At 47.4% G+C, this 16,105-nt stretch overlaps 1 long non-coding RNA gene across 6 annotated transcripts in view; it reads left to right on the top strand.

Moving 5' to 3' along the window:
- Positions 1 to 6,128: 6,128 nt before the first annotated feature.
- Positions 6,129 to 16,105, top strand: part of LOC140386980 (uncharacterized) — a 47,154-nt gene continuing 37,177 nt past the window's right edge. For 2 of the 6 annotated variants that reach the window (XR_011933723.1, XR_011933722.1), the window contains exons 1-3: positions 6,131 to 6,323; positions 7,451 to 7,552; positions 12,404 to 12,665. This is a non-coding gene — a long non-coding RNA (uncharacterized lncRNA). Of the gene's footprint in view, positions 6,324 to 7,450; positions 7,553 to 12,403; positions 12,666 to 16,105 lie in introns of all 6 variants that reach the window. The other 4 variants (XR_011933724.1, XR_011933725.1, XR_011933721.1 and 1 more) reach the window with 4 other exon arrangements.

Genomic DNA, 16,105 nt, shown 5'->3' with positions numbered 1-16,105 from the left:
CCCCAAAACGCTGGTTTGAAAAGTGACCTTGAGAATTCCGCCTTGTTCCTGTCTAATAGGATACCCCCTGTACACCAAGGAATTAAAACAGAAAAAAAAATCACTTTGATGTCTGGATTGACGCGAGGTCGTGCTTAAGTACTTCAAATTCAACCTGGTGGCTTTAAGTTCAGACCATTAATGTATGACATAAACAGTCTTTTCCTCGCCAATTACCGATTGCTCCGCACCGGCGAGATTTACGACGCTGTGTCACAAGCTGATGGCTTCATTATCAGCTCCCTGCCGGGGGGGGGGGGGGGGGGGATTGACGCTGTTTGAGCGCCACCTCCCGGGCGGCCGCCACATTGCGGGCCGGCGCTGTCCAAGGCGATCAAACCAGCGCTGCTGGCCAGAGCCACGGACTGGGTTACAGCTCCCGTCTTAAAGCCAAAATGCAGTTGCTTCCGTTTCGCCAAATGCCAAATTAATTCTCACAAAAAGTGGTTGAACTCAGCCCCGCAAAAGGGCAGCTCTCAACTTTGTACAGCAAAAAAATACTAGGGGCAAAGTTGTGATGTTAATTTTTAATCAGTTTCCATGTTCAGTTCACGTTCTGCCAAATGTCCAGGATCCTTCTTGATTTGTTGTTGCTGAACGTGGGCGCTTGTTTTCTGTTTCTTTTCTACTCGTTGATTTATTATCGATCTTTAACTCCAGCATGCTCAGTAAACATTGAGCCTATTGGCTCTCTGTGGGCAGACACACCGCCGGGATTTTAATCGCTGTCTCCAGCCTTTACTCTCGGCTCACGGGACTGAGTGTGGGTGGAGGCTGCCAGTGTACTGCGCTGCTTAGACGCACGACCCAGAGAAATCCCGGCTTTAAACGAAGATATTTATGTCCCAAAGGCGGAAATGTGGACACACAGCCCCAGTGCGTGCGATCGTCACCAGGATTCTAGTTACCACATCGGATCCATGAATGACTTAGGCCACATCCTCAAAATTCCGGGAGTAATTAAATTTTGCCGCGAGTGGTGTAAAGTGCGTGTTGCCACGGGCAGCAGTGGGCGAGACTGAGTGACAACGTTGGAGGGAATAATAGAGGCAGAGAGAGAATGAGAGATAATTATTCGGGGAATTATAGGCACAGAGAGACTCAGACAGAGATGGGGAGAATTAGAAAGAGAGGCAGAAAGAGAATTATAGAGGGAATGAGGGATAATTAAAGAGAGGGAGAGAGAGACCGAATTATAGGGAATGAGAGTGAGAGCAATAGGAAACAGTAAGCTTTAAACAGAGCTAAATGTCCCACACCCAGTAGATCAGAGCTCTAGTGGTGAATGGGGATGGACAATTAATCAACCTCCCAGAGAAGGGGAGACTTCACAAATATCCCCATCCTCAATCAGGGGGAATCTGTGCAAAATACAAAGCTGTAGCTTGTTCAACCATCTTCAGCCAGAAGTGCCAAGTGAATTTTAAAAATAATAATTTATGGGATGTGGGTGTGGCTGTTAGGCCAGCATTTATTGTCCATCCTCAGTTGCCCTCCAGGAGGTGGTGGTGAGCTGCCTTCTTGAAATGGCACAATCCATGTGGTGTGGGTACACCCACAGTGCTGTTCGGGAGGGAGTTCCAGGATTTTACCCCAGCGATACCAAATGCCCGGCGATATATTTCCAAGTCGGGGTGGTGAGTGACTTGGAGGGGAACCTCCAGGTGGTGGGGTTCCCAGGTATCTGCTATTCTTGCCCTTCTAGATGGTAGTGGTCGTGGGTTTGGAAGGTGCTGCCTAAGGAACCTTGGTGAGTTCCTGCAGTGCATCTTGTAGATGGTACACATGGCTGTCACTGGGCATCAGTGGTGAATGGTCCATCTCAGGTTTTCCCACGACATTCCCAGAATCACAGATGCCCTTCTTCAACTTTAATCAATTCACTCCACATGATATCAATGCATTGAACATAACAAAGACTATGGGCCCTGAGACGTGCTTCAGAACTAGCTGTATTCCCAACCAAGCTCTTCTCGTACAGCTACAACATTTTGTCTACTGCACAGTGGAATGTTGCCCAGGTATATCCTGCCCATAAAAAGCAAGACATATTTAACCCAGTCAATTACTGCCCATGAGTCGTCACTCAGTAATCAGCTTACTGATGGAAAGTGTTGTCGACAGTTTGGGTTCCACCAGGGTCACTAGGCTCCGGACTTTAAAAAAAAAATAGATTTATTAAGCTAGGCTCCAGACTTGATGCAGTCATGGACAAAAGAGCTGAACTCAGAGATGAGATTATTCTGACTGCCCTTGACATCAATGCAGCATTTGACTGAGTGTTGTCACATCGAGGAGCCCTGGCAAAACTGGAAACAATGGGAATCAGGGGAAAAGTCCCCACTGGTTGGAATCATATCTAATACAAAGGAAGATAGTTGTGCTGTTTGGAGGTCAATCATCTCAATTCCAGGGACATCACTGCAGGAATACCTCAGGGTCCAACCATCATCATCCATTTCGACAATGACCTTCTCTATCCTAAGGTCAGAAGTGAGGGTGATTCCACAGTATTCTGTACCATTCACAGTTCCTCAGATACTGAAGTAATTTGTGTCCATATGCAGCAAGATCTGGACAACATTCAGGCTTGGGCTAATAACTGGCAAGTAAATTGTATGTCACACAAGTGCCAGGAAATAACCATCCCCAACAAAAGAGAATCTAACCATTGCCCCTTGACATTCAATGGCAAGGCCATTGCTGAATTTCCCACCATTAACATTTTTGGGGTTACCATTCACCTGAAATTGAACTGGACCAGCCTTATAAATAGTTTGGCAACAAGAACAGATTGGAATCTGATGGTGAGTAACTCACTTCCTGCCTCCTCAAAGTCCGTCTACCATCTATAACACACAAGTCAGGGTGTGCTGGAATACTCTCCACTTAGCTGATGGTGCAGCTCCAACAACACTCAAAAATCTTGACCCATCCAGGACAAAGCTGCAGACTTGATCAGCACCCCATCCACCACCTTAAACAGTCACTCCCTCCATTACTGCATAAGTGGCAGCAATGTGTACCATATACAAGATGCACTGCAGTAACCTGCCAAACCTCTTTCGACAGCACCTTCCAAACCTGTGACCTCTACCATCTCGATGCACAAAGGCTGCAGAGATATGGAAGCATCACCACCTCCAAGATCACCACCAAGTCACACACCATTCTGACTTGGAACTATATCGCTGTTTTTTTTACTGTTACTGGGCGGCACGGTGGCACAGTGATTAGCACTGCTGCCTCACAGCGCCAAGGACCCGGGTTCAATTCCAGGCTTGGGTGACTGTCTGTGTGGAGTTTGCACATTCTCCTCATGTTTGTGTGGGATTCCTCTGGATGCTCCGGTTTCCTCCCAGAGTCCAAAGATGTGCAGGTTGGGTGGGGTTACCGGGATAGGGTAAAGGAGTGAGCCCAGGTAGGGCACTCTTTCAGAGGGTCAGTGCAGACTCCTCGATGGGTTGAATGGCCTCCTTTTGCACCACAGGGATTCTATGATTCCATGAAAACCCTATAACTCTCCTAACGTCAGCCAATGTTGATATTTTTTCATTGATTCCCGAGCCCTATTCATGAATGCATGTGTATTTAAGATCCTTCTTCACATATTTTAAAACAAATTCCATTTATCTTTAATACAAACAGAAAATGCTGCAAACATCTCTGGAGAAAGAAACGGAGATGATGGGCTCTCCCATTCCCAGCTGCGTGTTTCTCGGTGTCAAATCCCAATTGTTAATGGGATTTCCCATTGTAACCACCCCACACCATCGGCAAACCCACTGGCAGGGCTGCACTATCACCAGGAAAATTGAAACGCAACGCCTGGAGAATTCCGGACAATATGTTTCGGGTCAATTTCAACTGGTTCACTTTCCTATCAGGCTACCCCTCTGATGCATAATAAATGCAGCTCCTTTCTTTATGAATGTACCAGTAGTGGTTTAGAATGTACCAGGGGCTGGTTTAGCACACTGGGCTAAATCGCTGGCTTTTAAAGCAGGCTAAGCAGGCTAGCAGCACAGTTCAATTCCTGTACCAGCCTCCCCGAACAGGTGCCGGAATGTGGCGACTAGGGGCTTTTCACAGTAACTTCATTGAAGCCTGCTTGTGACAATAAGCGATTTTCATTTCGTAGTGTGGGCTGAGATGAGTTGGTCAGAATCTGATCACTGAACCTCTGTATTATGTCTTTCTATCTGTGGGAGTTCAAAATATTTTTTTTAGAGATCTGATAATAATAATCTTGATTATTTTCACAAGTAAGCTTACATTAACACTTCAAGGAAGTTACTATGAAAATCCCCTAATCGCCACACTCCATGAGAAGCAATTTAAAAAATAAATTTAGAGTACCCAAATAGTTTTTTCCAATTAAGGGGCAATTTAGCATGGCCAATCCACCTACCCTACACATCTTTGTGTTGTGGGGGTGAAACCCACACAGACACGGGGAGAATGTGCAAACTCCACACAGACAGTGACCCAGAGCCGTGATCGAACCTGGGACCTCAGTGCTGTGAGGCAGCAGTGCTAACCATTGCGCCGCCATGCTGCCCTGAGAAGCTCTTTTTTAAGGTGGCATAGTGGCGTAATGGTTAGCACTGCTTCCTCACGGCATTGAGGACTGAGTTCAATTCTGGCCCCAAGTGACTGTCCATGTGGCGTTTGCATATTCTCCCCGTGTCTGCGTGGATCTCACCCCCATAACCCAAAAATCTGAAGGGTGGATGGATTGGCCACGCTAAATTGTCCCTTAATTGGAAAACAAGAATTGGGTACTCTAAATTTATTTTAAAAAAGAAGTTTCTTATTCTTCCATGTGGTGTGGGCATCGTCAGCTGGGCCAGCATTTGTTGCCCATCCCTGGGGGCCCGTTGAACAGAATGACTTGCTCGGCCATGTATGAAGACAGTTAAGAATTAACCACATTGCTGTGGGTCTGGAGTCACATGTAGGGCAGACCAGGTAAGGACGGCAGATTTCCTTCCCTAAAGGACGTTCGTGAACCAGATGAGTTTCTACGACAATCGATGACAGTTATCATAATCACCATTATTGAAACCAGCTTTATATTCCAAATGTATTAATTGAGTTTAACCTCCACTAGCTGCTGCCTTGGGATTACTAGCCCAGTGGTTTGATCACCATACCACCATGATCCCAGTTAAAACCTTTACAAAAAAGAAACAAAGTGATGAGGTTGTCCTGAAATACAAACTGAAACATGAATGTCATTTAGGGAATGGAACCTACCATCTTTACCTAGTCTGGCCTAGCTGTGGCTTCAGAAACACACCAACATGGGTGAACCTTAGCTGTCCTTTGACATGGCCAAGCAAGCAAGTTCGTTAAACCAAGCCACTTTCTAAAAGTCCCAGTCTTCTCAGTGCTACTAGCAATGGGTAATGCACACCAGGCCTGCTAGCAACACTCACATTCCAAGACTGATTTTGTAAAAAAAAAACGCACAGCAAATATACAACACACACACACGCAAACGCACCGATGCAGACAAATGCAGACACTGTTACACAGCAGCGCAAACAAACACACACACATACTCACCCCCCCCCCCCCCCCCCAGCAAAAGCTCACATACACATCCCGAGGTACAGAGTCAATACTTTCGGCACAGCACATTGCGGTGGAGCGCACTGGCAGATTGCAGTGTCGGTAAAGGCAACAACAACACAATCACACACAGCAGAATCCCGACAGAAACTGTCTGCACAACTGGAAATAATAAACAGGAAGGTCAGGAGGCAGCCAGAGAAGGTAGAAAAAGAGATAAAAGAAAAGGGATAGAACTGACCTGTGCTTGGAAGAAGTAAAAAAAAAAGTTAAGTTCAGGCAAGGCCAGGCTTGTGCAAAATATTTTGGAGTTTATGTGATAGAAGAGTGTGCCCTGATAGGAGAGAGTCTGTGAGTCTGAGTCGTTACATATTTTATAATGAATGTAAGATGCAATTCACTCATTCACGTGGGTTCAGCCTGAAGGCAGGTCATTGGCTCATTCTCTGCTAATGTTTCGCCCTGAACCGTTTCCTGGGTAGTTTTTTGCCTTCCACTCGTGAGGTCTATTGTGCTCAAATAAGTTAGTCAGTGCAGACTGCGCGTTAGTGTGAATACAAGTGAATTTCTGCGGGTAGAATGTTAGTGTATACATTGTCCAGTGAATGAATGGTGCAGACGGAATGTGACTGCTAGCAATGTGTGAACATGTGAACAGGCAGTGCTGATGTAAATAATCTAGTCAGTGAGTGTAAATAGTGGTCACGGTATGTAAATAATGCAGTGTCTGTATCATGCGGAGTTTAAATAATAGACATTGTCAAACTAATGCAGACGTGGCGCATAGGGCAGTGTCTGTACATGGCGCAATATTAAATAGTTTATATGCTGTGAATCTACATTAACAAGACAGTGAGTTAATGATAGGTGTGCCATAATGAGATCCGAGTGAATGGTGTGGAGGTCACCCAGTGTAATTAGAAAGAGGGAAGATGTGTCGGTGATGCAGACAAGTGATTTGAGTGCACATTGCCGGAAAATTGCGTAGATTAGAGTATGATCCAGTGGGATTGAGGTGGTGTGCACAGGGACACGATTCTCCCAGCGGATTGCGATTTTCTGGGTGGAGTTTGAGGTTAGAGTGCTGAGACTGAGCTTCAGTCTGTCTCTGGAGAGGGGGGCAGAGTCTGAGTCAGGTCCTTGTCTGAGGGGGTGCACCCTGCGCCGGGCTGGGAAGTGAGCGGATTTGGACGCCGGCAGTAGGGCAGGGCTTTTGTGCGGGACCTGACGCCTGGCTGGCTGCCGCAGTGTGGGTCTGTGCAGAGCCGCGGACAATAGCGAAGCTGGCCTCCCCGGGGAGCTCGGCTTCCTAATTGGAACCTCACAGCCTCACTCAGTCTCCTGGTCATTGTTCCCTCCCAGAATCTGCTGGCGGCGACTCAAACCAATGACCATCAATCACAGATCAATGAACTGGAAATAGTTATTGATTCTGTGTCCAAACAAGCTCCAATTAAGCAGCAACAATCCGTTTGAATTTATTAATAATAACTTGAGGGGTTGGTCTAGAGCATTGGCTGCTCAGGCAGAACAGGGAATTCAAACCATTTAGTGATGACAGCCTCGGTTGGTGCTACAGTGTCGGAGGCACTGCCCCTGTCCTGGGGAATATTAGAAGATGAAGAGCAGGTCCGTTTTCTCGGCGTTCTCTCTGACAATTACCCCTCAACCACCAACAGGATATCAGGCCATTACTGTCATCAGTGGTAGGGAAATTATTGGAAACAATTCTGAGGGACAGAATTAATCTCCATTTGGAGAGGCGAGGATTAATCCAGGATAGTCTGCATGGTTTTGTCAAAAAGAGATCCTAATTTTATTGAATTTTTTTTAGGAGGTGATTACGTGTGTAGATGAGGGTAGTGTGGTTGATGTAGCCTACATGGACGTTAGTAAGGCTTTTGACAAGGTTCCACATGGGAGGCTGATGAAGAAGGTAAGAGCCCATGGGATCCAGGGCAATTTGGATCTAAAATTGGTTTTGTGGCAGGAGGCAGACGGTGGTCGAAGGTTGTTTTTGCGACTGGAAGGGGCGGCATGGTGGCACAGTGGTTAGCACTGCTGCCTCACAGCACCAGAGACATAAGAACATAAGAACTAGGAGCAGGAGTAGGCCATCTGGCCCCCTCGAGCCTGCTCCATCATTCAATGAGATCATGGCTGACCTTTTGTGGACTCAGCTCCACTTTCCGGCCCGAACACCATAACCCTTAATCCCTTTATTCTTCAAAAAACGATCTATCTTTATCTTAAAAACATTTAATGAAGGAGCCTCAACTGCTTCACTGGGCAAGGAATTCCATAGATTCACAACCCTTTGGGTGAAGAAGTTCCTCCTAAACTCAGTCCTAAATCTACTTCCCCTTATTTTGAGGCTATGCCCCCTAGTTCTACTTTCACCCGCCAGTGGAAACAACCTGCCCGCATCTATCCTATCTATTCCCTTCATAATCTTACATGTTTCGATAAGATCCCCCCTCATCCTTCTAAATTCCAACGAGTACAGTCCCAGTCTACTCAACCTCTCCTCGTAATCCAACCCCTTCAGCTCTGGGATTAACCTAGTGAATCTCCTCTGCATACCCTCCAGTGCCAGACCCGGGTTCAATTCCAGCCTTAGGTAACTGTGTGGAGTTAGCACATTCTCCCCATGTCTACGTGGGTTTCCGCCGGGTGCTCCGATTTCCTCCCACAGTCCAAACATGTGCAGGTTAGGTAACTTGGCCATGATAGGATTGCCCCTTAGTGTCCAAAGATGGGCACGTTAGGTAGTTTGGCCATAATAAATTGCCCCTTAGTGTCCAAAGATGTGCAGATTACAGAATTTACAGTGCAGAAGGAGGCCATTCGGCCCATCGAGTCTGCACCGACCCCTGTAAAGAGATCCTACTTTAGCCCACACCTCCACATTATCCCTGTAACCCAGTAGCCCCACCTAACCATTTTTGGACACTAAGGGCAATTTAGCATGGCCAATCCACTTAACCTGCACATCTTTGGACTGTGGGAGGAAACCGGAGCACCCGGAGGAAACCCACGCAGACACAGGGAGAACGTGCAGACTCTGCACAGACAGTGACCCAAGCCAAGAATTAAACCTGGGACCCTGGAGCTGTGAAGCAATTGCGCTAACTACTGTGCTACCGTGCCGCCCTGGTTAGATGGATTGGCCATGATAAATTGTCAGTGTCCAAAAATGATGTGTAGGTTAGGTTATGGGGCTATTGGGATAGGACAGAGAGTAAGCTTGGGTGAAGTGTGTAGTCCTAGTCTCCACACTATAGGAAGGATGTGGTTGCACTGGGATGGGTGCAGAGGAAATTCACCAGGATATTGCCTGGGCTGGAGTGTTTCAGGTATGAAGAGAGGCTAGTTAGGCTGGGGTTGTTTTCCTTGGAGCAGAAAAAGCTAAAGGGGGACCACACCAAGTGTACAAAATTCTGAGGGGTATAGATAGGGCAGATAGGAAGAAACATTTCCTTTTGCAACGGGGTCAATAACCAGGGGGCTTAGATTGACGGCAAGGAACAGGAGGATTAGAGGGGATTTCAGGAAAAACCCTTTCATCTGGAGCCTGGTGGGAATCTGGAACTCACTGCTTGAAAGGGTGATAAAGATAGGAACCCTCACAACATTTAAGGAGCATTTAGATAAGTACTTGAAACACCATAGCATACAAGTCTACGATCAAGTGCAAGAAAATGGAACTAGAATAGATAGGTGTTTGATGGCTGGCACAGAAATGAGGGCCCAAAGGGCCTATTTCTGTGTTGTAAAACTCTAGGACTATGACTTTGTGGGATCTTGCTGTGTGAAACTGGCAACTATGTTTCCCCACATTACAGCAGTAACAATGCTTTGGAAATAGTTCCATTCTGAATATTGCTTTGTATGAAACATATTTTCTAATTATCTTAAAGTATAAGGGATATTCTAAATGCATCATAAATAATGTTTCTAGTGAAGTTGCTCCTGGGTCCTGGGACACTGAGGTTCTGCATAAACATTCACATCGAATATTGCCATTAATGAACCTCCTGCTGCCATGCTTTGAACTAGGAGCCCACTCTTCAACTTGGTCACTGTATAAACTCCAGCTCATTCAAAACTGTACTGTGTGTTTCCTAACTCACAGTAAATCACTTTCACCTACCACCCGATGCTCACGGACCTACATGAGTTCCTAGTTGGATAAGGTGTCCATTTAAAATTTTCACCCTTGTTTTCAAATCTCTCCATTTGTGCACCCCCCCCCCGAACCCCACCCTCCTCCATCTCTGCAATCTCTACAAACCCTAAAATTATCTAAGATCTCTGAATCCCTCCAATTCTGGCCTCCCAAATGCTGGGAACTTCAACTGCCAAGGCCCTAAGCTCTGAAAGTCCCTCTTAGCCTCTCCAAAGATCCCTCCTCTGTTTTAAGATGTATCTTAAAGCTTGTTCCTTTGAACAATCTTTTGGTCATCTCTCTGACTATCTCCTTCTGTATCTCAGTGTCAAATCTGATAGAGAATGCTCTTGGGAAGTGCCTTGGGAAATGTTACTGCATTAAAAGTGTTCCATAAATACCAGTTGTTGTTGTTTCCACTTCCTGGGTCACATCCTGGTCCCTAAACAAACCTTCAGAATTAAAGACAAAATGACAAAACCTCCAGCTGATAGAATGAAAGGCAACAGCGCCAATGGTTACAGTATGGATCGTATGAGCTGACATTTGGAGGTGAAACTCACTCTGAATCTCACTCATTCTCAATGAGACGGAGTCATTTCTTTCTGTCCACTGACAAAACATTCAAATTCAATTCTATTTCTTCCACTCTGTTTGCAGTTTGTTACAATGGCAAACAGTGTTCTATAGTTATTAATTTTCAGCACGTTAGTTTCAAAGAATGCACCGTCCGCCTCACCGTTTAATCTTGAACAAATCTCCCTGGATGACATTCTGTGCAGTTCATCCTTTGAAATCCTACAGTGCAGAAGGAAGCCATTTGGCCCATCAAGTCTGCAACATCCCTCTGAATAAGCATCCCACCTAGGCCCACTCACAAATCAAAGTTTTCCTGAAGTCTTCGATAATATTTATGACTCAATCAACGGCATGAAAACCAGTTCACCTGGTTAGTTGTTTCATGGCTGATTTCTGTCTTTGGTTTTAAAATCTGATTGGTTGCTGTTAGAGCAATGAAAAAGTTCCTTATGATCCTCCACCATGCCCAAAATCATGCAGATATAATACCTCATTTTTTGCGGCTTAAATTATTCTTTCTTTCAACAATCCTGCAGTTCATCTCCAGACGGGAGATATTTAATTACCCAATGCTGGTGGCCTGGTTTTCTTGCCTTCATTTATGGTTTGCACAGAGTGAAGACAAGCTTACAATATTTCAACAAAACTTCAGAGATAAAAACATAATCCCTCGCTGATGGACTGGAAACCAACAGCCTTGGTCGATAGGATATGCTGAATCCTCTCATTGTATTTGTTGAATATATTCAGTGGGTTTGGTTACTGTATTTCTAATATATATTGTTTCTTATTCTAGAAAAGAGAGGATTGGGAGGTGACATGATAGAGGTCTTCATGATTATGGAAAGGTTGGTTAGGCTAGACGTAAAGAAAATGTGGGTCAGACCTGTACAAGAGGCCAAAGATATAAGATAGTCATTGATAAATTCAGCAGGGAATTCAGGGGTAAACTCTTTCCCAAAAATTGGTTAGAACTGGGTCATGTGTGGGTGTCGGAAGGGTCGCGGAGCGATCGGTCACGGCATTCCCACGGTGGCCCTGATTGTGGGAGAAGCGCCCAACAGCCACTACTGGCATTTGTATTGAAAATGGCGGCTGCTGCTTTCATTTAAATGAGAAGGAAATTAGGCTGTGTGCAGTTTCCCGACCACAAGCAGCAGCAGTGAGCAGGTCACACGCCCTGCACATACATACAGGGTGCTTGTATGTATGTGCTTTTGGTGTCAAATCATGGAGGAGACCGTCTTCCATTTTATAGCTGCTGTGGAAGCAGTGGCTTAGTGGTATTATCACTGGACTAGTGACCCAGAGCATACTCTAGGGTCTCGTGTTCGAATCCCGCCATGGCAGATGGTGAAATTTTAATTCAATAAAACTCTGGAATTAAAAGTCTAAAGGTAACCATTAAAAACCTTGGTCAATTGTCGTTAAAAACCCATCTGGTTCATTAATGCCCTTCAGGGAAGAAACTCTGCCATCCTTACCTGGTCTGGCCTACAGGTGACTCCAGACCCACAGCAATGTGGTTGACTCTTAAATATCCTCAGGGATGGGCAATAAATGCTGGCCCAGCCAGCAACACCCACATCCCATGAACACATTTTTAAAAAGCAGGCAAGGCAAGGGGACTGTGAAGATGAATCATTTTCTTACAAATCAGAGAAGGTCAGGAACACAAACAGCAGAGTACCTACTGGCCAGGGCCTCACATCTCAGTCTGCTGGAGAGAGCTGCTCAGGACAGAGCAGTGCTAGTGTTAGCTCTGTACAGAGCTTCAGGGCCTCTGGTTAACAGCCTATAAAGAAACCTAACTCAAGAACAAAGATGATTTCTTGAAGTATGGTTTTGTCAATTGTGCCAATGCAAGTCAGGATGCAAATCCCGTGTGTGTTATATGCACGGCAAATGAGAGAATTTTCAGATTTTGAAAGAGAAGTGGGGGATAAAAAAATCCTTTGAGGTTGAGACCCCAGAGTCACTTATTAACTTACAGCTGACTCTAAATGATAACGCTGTTGTAACTGACCTGTATTACCACAGGTAATGCCATGTTAAAAGCATGCCAAAGGCCCATGGGGCTGTCAGCATTCTGAAGTAGCTTCTCCCAGGATTATCCAGTGTTGCTATTGCCCTTCACCATGACCTACATGTGCGAGATTGGATTTTCTGTTTCCACAAAGATGAAGATGGCACAAAGGAACTGGTTGAGGTCTGCACCTGATTTATGCATTGCCCTCTCCTTCTGTGAACCAGATCGGAGTGAGATCGCGAGGACCAAGCAGGCTCACCTGTCGCATTAAACGTAAGTGAACATGGTGTGGGTCGCGAAAGTCGGCCGGTCTGGGTCGCGAAGGTCGGCCGGTGTGGGTCGCGAAGGTCGGCCGGTGTGGGTCACGAAGGTCGGCTGGTGTGGGTCCCGAAGGTCGGCCGGTGTGGGTCATGAAAGTTGGCCGGTGTGGGTCGCGAAGGTCGGCCGGTGTGGGTCGCGAAGGTCGGCCGGTGTGGGTCGCGAAGGTCGGCCGGTGTGGGTCGCGAAGGTCGGCCGGTGTGGGTCGCGAAGGTCGGCCGGTGTGGGTCGCGAAGGTCGGCCAGTGTGGGTCGCGAAGGTCGGCCGGTGTGGGTCCCGGAGGTCGGCCGGTGTGGGTCGTGAAGGTCGGCCGGTGTGGGTCGCGAAGGTCGGCCAGTGTGGGTCGCGAAGGTCGGCCGGTGTGGGTCACGAAGTTCGGCCGGTGTGGGTCGCGAAGGTCGGCCGGTCTGGGTCGCGAAGATCGGCCGGTGTGGGTCACGAAGGTCGGCCGGAATGGGTCGCGAAGGTCGGCCGGAATGGGTCGCGAAGGTCGGCCGGAATGGGTCGCAACGGTCGGCCGGAATGGGTCGCGAAGGTCGTCCGGTGTGGGTCCCGAAGGTCGGCCAGTGTGGGTCACATCAGCCAGTGTGGGTCACATCAGCCAGTGTGGGTCACATCAGCCAGTGTGGGTCGCATCAGCCAGTGTGGGTCGCGAAGGTTGGCTGGTATTGGGTCGCGAAGGTTGGCTGGTATTGGGTCGCGAAGGTCGGCCGGAATGGGTCGCGAAGGTCGGCCGGTATTGGGTCGCGAAGGTCGGCCGGTATTGGGTCGCGAAGGTCGGCCGGTATTGGGTCGCGAAGGTCGGCCGGAATGGGTCGCGAAGGTCGGCCGGAATGGGTCGCGAAGGTCGGCCGGTATGGGTCGCGAAGGTTGGCTGGTTGTCAAAAGTGGGCCCAGGAAAAAATGTTTGAAAAACCCTGGTTTAGAATGTGAAAAATTCTCTCATGGGCTATGGGTGTCGCTGGCGAGCCCCATCTCTCATTACCCTCACCTCTACAAGCAACAGTTGAAACAAATAATATAGATGTTGATTCAAGGAGATCTAGATAAGCACATAAGTGAGAAAAGTGTTATAGGGGGAAGAGTGCGAAATTGCTCATGGGGATCTTGGACAGAAACATGGGCCAGTTTGGCTGTTTCTGTGCAGTAAATAAGACCTCCATTAAAATAGCAGAGGGAGAGAAATTCAGTACCAGTATGTTTTTTAAAAGTGTGATAACACAGCTAATACTAGTTTCCACCCTCCAGAATGGTTTTCATTACATTGTAATGTTAATTGCCTGTATATGTTAATACAGAATGATTAATTTCAGCACATTCCTGGGTCATCATTGCTAGAGTTCCTGAGGGTAGTGTCCCAGGCCCAACCATCTTCAGCTGCTTCATCACTGACCTTCCTTCCATCAAGGGATGTTCGCTGATGATTGTACAAAGTTCAGCATCATTTGTGACACCTCAGACACTGAAGCAGTCCATGTCCAAATGGAACAGTCAGGCTTGGGCTGACAATTCGAGCCACACCAGCGCCAGGCAATGTCCATCTCCAACAAGAGAGAATCTAACCATCTCCCCTTGCCATTCAATGGCATTACCATCACTGAATCCCTACTACCAACATCCCGGGGGTTACCATTGACCAGAAACTGAACTGGGCCAGCCATATAAATACTGTGCTGACAAGAGCATGTTAGAATTTCAGAATTCTGCTGCCAGTAACTTACCTGTCACCCCAAGATATGTCACCATCTACCAGGTACAAGTCAGTAATGTAATGGAATACTTTCTACTTGCCTGGATGAGTGCAATTCCAACATCACTCAAGAAACTCAACACCATCCAGGACAAAGCAGCCCGCTTGATTGACATTCTGTCCGTAAGACCATAAGACATTGGAGCAGAATTGGGCCATTCGACCCATCAAATCTGCTCCGCCATTCAATCATGGCTGATATAATTCTCATCCCCATTCTCCTGCTTTCTCCCAATAACCCCTGATCCCCTTATTAATCCACCACCTTAAACATTCACTCCCTCCATCCCATGCAACGTGGCAGCCGTATGTACCACCTACCAGATTCACTGCAACAACTTAGCAAATCTCCCTCCAAACCCACAACCTCAACCATCTAGGTGGTCAAGGGCAGCAGATGCAAGGGAACATCACTAACTGCATGTTCCCACCAAGTCACACACCATCCTTAGTTGGAATGATATCACTGTTCCTTCTCTGTAGCTTGGTTAAAATCCTGGATCTCTCTCACAGCACTGTGGGTGCACCTACATCACACGCACTGCAGCGGTTCAAGAAGGCAGCTCACCACCACTTTCTCAAAGGCAATTAGGGATGGGCAATAAAAGCTGGCCTAGGCAGCGACGCCCACATCCCATGAACAAATATTTAAAAAATCATACTATAAAATAGGTCTGTTAAGTTGTACATAATGGTGGCATATCAGGAGGGCAGGTACATGAAAGTGATGGGGGAGGTTGGTGGCACTGCCGAGCGTGCATGGCTCCAATTGGGATGATGCAGGGTTTGTGAAGAAGGTGCTAGGTGCCATCCCGGATTTGGATACCCACGAGCTGATTGCAAGGGAGGAATTGGAATATGGTTCAGGAACCGAAGGTGGATAGGTCCCATCCACGCTGGGTGGCCCAGTTGGGGGGGTGGGGGTGCAAAGGCATTGGCTGGGCTCATGAGAGAGCTGGGAGGAGTGGACCCGTGGAGGTTCTTGCATCCGAGGGATCGGAATGTTTTGTTTTTCTCTCCGGTAAACAAGGTGTATTCGAGGACTGACTTTTTTGTGGTGGGAAAGCCGCTATTGACTGGGGTGAGGAGGTCGGCACTCAGCAATGGTGATTTTGGATCATGCTCCACATTGGATGGTTTTGGAGAAGGGGGTAGCTCAGACGCCGGGATGGAGAATGGACGTGGGGTTGTTAGCGGACCGCAGCTTCTGTGAGAAGATTGGGACGGTGATCGAGGAGTATGTGGGGTTTAATTGCACGGGGAGGTCTCGCAGTCGGTGGTCTGGGAGGCTCTGAAGGCGGTAGTGAGGGGAGAGATGATCTCGTTCAAGGCTAAGGTGGATAGGGAGGAGAGGGAGGAACACCAAGGACTGAGAGAGGAGATTTTGGAGGTGGATGGGAGGTACGCAGGGAACCCGGACCCAGGTCTCCTGGCTAAGAGGAAGGAGTTGCATTCAAGATTCGACCAATTGCCCACGGGGAAAGCAGTGCGTCAGTTGAGGAGGACGAGGGGGCTGTCTACGAGTATGGGAAGACGGCAGGATGTATGCTGGCCGGCCTGATCCGGAGGGAGGCAGTGGTGAGGGAGATCATCCGGGTACAGGATAGGGCAGGGAAGTTGATGGTGGCTCCGGAGCAGATTAGTA

The sequence above is a fragment of the Scyliorhinus torazame genome, chromosome 12, assembly GCF_047496885.1.
Source record: "Scyliorhinus torazame isolate Kashiwa2021f chromosome 12, sScyTor2.1, whole genome shotgun sequence".
NCBI classification, from domain to species: domain Eukaryota; kingdom Metazoa; phylum Chordata; class Chondrichthyes; order Carcharhiniformes; family Scyliorhinidae; genus Scyliorhinus; species Scyliorhinus torazame.
Note: the sequence above shows the minus strand (reverse complement) of the source record. Positions and strands in the feature narration are given on the sequence as shown.